Here is a 3929-nt window from a genome sequence, read left to right on the forward strand (position 1 = left end):
GATTGCATGCAAGCGGCTTACTAGTGAGACCTTACGAGATACTGACACTGTATGATCGGGTGTCTACTACGAGTAGGGTTGCCATCCGTCCGGGTTTCCCCGGATTTGTCCTAGTTTAGAGGGCATCCGGGGAGCCTCCGGGGAAGGTTTTATTTGTAGACCGGGTTTTAAAATATTAATAAATAAAAAAAATTAATAAATAAAAAAAAACATTACCGTAGGTCTAAACTTTAAAAATGTTCTGAAATGTTGTTTAATATTCAAATGTCTTTTATTGCATTGTATATGTTTAAAAGATCTTGTTAACATGTCCGGCGTCCGGCTTTCAGACTCTTAAATCCGGGGTTTTCACGCGTTTTGTCCGGTTTTCCAAATTTTAGAGATGGCAACCCTAACTACGAGTAAAATAACCTCAGGTCTTTCGTAATAACAGGGTCAGATGAATGCATCGGCAGGTAAATGCCGTGTGGTTCCCGGCACCAATACAAAAAAGAATAGGACCACTCCATCTCTTTCCCATGGATGTCGTAAAAGGCGACTAAGGGATAGGCTTACAAACTTGGGATTCTTTTTTTTAGGCGATAGGCTAGCAACCTGTCACTATTTGAATCTCAATTCTATCATTAAGCCAAATATCTGAACGTGGCCATTCAGTCTATTCAAGACTGTTGGCTCTGTCTACCCCGCAAGGGATATACACTTGACCATATTGTAGGTATGTATGTATGTATGCAATTTTAAAATAATATGGAACGGCGTTGAATATATAACAATGATATGAATATTGTCTAATTATATTTGGAAATTAAAATTTACATGTCGTAGATAGTAATTTAAAATAAATAAAAAATATGAGATGTATTTAATTAGCATTATTTATTATATTACTAGCTGTTCCGTCTTTGCACGGGTTTTCAGTAGTTTATAATGTTGAAACTAAATTATTTTGATATTTCTTAAAATCACAACAAAAACTTGTCAAAATACCTACTTATTTCGACAAAATTACCATAAAAATTAATCACAAATAAAATAAGGTAATGTATTCGGCTTAAAAAAGAAGAATATTTAATACTACTTGAAAATAACTAAATCAAATAAACTCTTAAACTACTTAAATAACTTAAGTATATCTATCTATCTACTAAACAAAGAAGGAATTTCAACTTATTCTTCAATTTTGACCAATATAGGTATCTAATAGGTATAAAATGGCACTTTATATGGCATTGAAGGACGTTGGCGATATTAACGGTATTTTCGCTACATACGCTTCATCGATATAAAATTTTTCTACCTGAGATTTTACTTTTTCGATGACTCATTAGTTATTCATTTTTTTGATATAGTGTTAAAGACAACTTTGATCTACGTTACGTGCATGAAGTATCTAACTTATTTATTTGAATAAGGATTAGTACTGTATTGTTAAAAATTGTAAGAATAAAGTTGATTTCTAGAGATCGGAGGGAAAATAGAGTAAACCACAACAAAGTTATCAACAAATAGCATTTTTATAATAATAAAAACGATGGTAGATGTACAAAAGAAAAACGATATGCCGTGTGGTTCCCGGCACCAATAAAAAAAAAGAATAGGACCACTCCATCTCGTTCCCATGGATGTCGTAAAAGGCGACTAAGGGATAGGCTTATAAACTTGGCATTCTTCTTTTAGGCGATGGGCTAGCAACCCGTCACTATTTGAATCTCAATTCTATCATTAAGCCAAACGGCTGAACGTGGCCTATCAGTCTTTTCAAGGCTGTTGGCTCTGTCTACCCCGTAAGGGATAAAGACGTGATCATATGTATGTATATGTATGTAAATGGGTATTGTGGGTTATCCCTAGAAGATAGACACCGCAGACTTTTTTGTAGATCTATTAAAGAGGTACAATTCAACCATACATTGTTTTGTTATAACTCAAAAGGTTATGGCAGCGTTCTTGAGGAAAGCTCCTGATCGGCTTAATTTTTACTGACCTATTGAACTAATATCGTTGTAATATCGCCAATTTGTACAAAACCTAAACTTACTATACACTTTAACCTTCCTCAAGAGTTGCTCTATCTATTGTTAAAAACCACATGAAAATCCGTCACGTACTTTTCGAGTTTATCGCAAACAGACAGACAGAGGCGGCGGGGGACTTTGTTTTATTATTATATAGTGATGTTAAATGAAACGATATGTAGCAATAAATGACAATATTTTTATCGTTTAAAAACTCGTTTGCAAACTAGAAGCAGTTATAGAATTTTATCCACAGACATACAAATACAAGCATAGGACACATATCTATGTATGTGTTAATCTCGTCTTAATATGTGCTTAAACTTTATTTCTCTTTAGACATTTTTATATGAGCTACGAATAATTTGACAAGAATAATTCTTGCCCTACAATCCAATGGGATGGTATATCAATTGTAATTTTTTGTCGACGTTCGTTTGTTTTAGTTATTAAATGTAATTAAATGCACCTACCTAAATAATTAAGATCTATATGGTAACCATATTCAAGATATAAATGATTTTGACGGCCTCTGTGGCTCAGCGGTAGTATGCTTGTCTGTGACACCGGAGGTCCCGGGTTCGAATCCCGGTCAAGGCATGATGAGAAAAGAACTTTTTCTAATTGTCCTGGGTCTTGGATGTTTATCTATATAAGTATTTATTATAATATAAAATATAGTATCGTTGAGTTAGTATCTCGTAACACAAGTTTCGAACTTACTTCGAGGCTAACTCAATCAGTGTAATTTGTCCAAAAAAAAAAAAAAAAAAAAAAAAAAAAAAAAAAAAAAAAAAAAAAAAAAAAAAAAAAAAAAAAAAAAAAAAAAAAAAAAGATTATGATTTCAAGTTCTCTATGTGTATATTTTTTTATTTCATTTTTATTTGAAGCATCTGGACTCATAGTCAAGTCTTATTTTTGACAATTGGTATTACAATCGTAGGCATAAGACCCCCCGGCAAGTATGAGTGGCTAACACACAGCGAAAATAAAAGAGACAGCACTCTGCAAATGTGGGAGCCCGTGTGTTGAAGATGCTCAATGCTGAGCCCATCGTGACCTGGTGACTTTCCACGTGACATTGACCCTAACACATAGTTTACGTCTTTTGCACTAAACTGCATGTCTACTTTCTCACCGATGGGCACAGCACTGCGCTCATTCTGACCGGTTGGCCAGTGTGTGTGTGTGTGTGTCTGTCTGTGTGTGTGTGTGTGTGTGTGTGTGTGTGTGTGTGTGTGTGTGTGTGTGTGTGTGTGTGTGTGTGTGTGTGTGTGTGTGTGTGTGATGGTTATTACTGATAGTTAGCATAGATTTGATTTTTTTTTATTTTTAGACAAAATTACAGATGCATTTATGCTAATGTTTCGAATTTTTATTCTATTTGGTTAGGGTATACGAAAAGGTGCGCACTTTTTTGGGACTTTTCCCGATTTCGCCGATTTTTTTTATGTCCTATTAAGCCCTATTTTTTATGATGCCAGATCAAAAGAATCAAAAGCATCCCTTAAGGTCATATGAACTTTTGCGCTGCATGCGATATTTTCGGAGTTATACTCATTTTTTCGTCAATGGTTCTCAGAACTTAGAAAAATTTTGCCGATTTTTTTATGCCCTATTAAGCCCTATTTTTTATGATGCCAGGGCTTAGATACGACCAAATGCATTCCCTAAGGTCATATGAACTTTTTCGCTTGGGGTCATAGTTCCAGAGATATCGTCACTTCTTTTACATAATCGTTATTTAGGGGGTGAATGGGGGGGTTTCCAAAAAAGTGTCCCATACAAACGTTGCTTGCCAAGACCACGTCTATGCATTAGCGATGTAAAAATGGGGGCTCATCATGACATCGCAACCTTCAAAAATATGACTAAGTCCTGTGCACCCTTTGCTACAATAGCTCCGACGAGAC

The sequence above is a fragment of the Amyelois transitella genome, chromosome 26 (assembly GCF_032362555.1).
Source record: "Amyelois transitella isolate CPQ chromosome 26, ilAmyTran1.1, whole genome shotgun sequence".
Classification (NCBI taxonomy): domain Eukaryota; kingdom Metazoa; phylum Arthropoda; class Insecta; order Lepidoptera; family Pyralidae; genus Amyelois; species Amyelois transitella.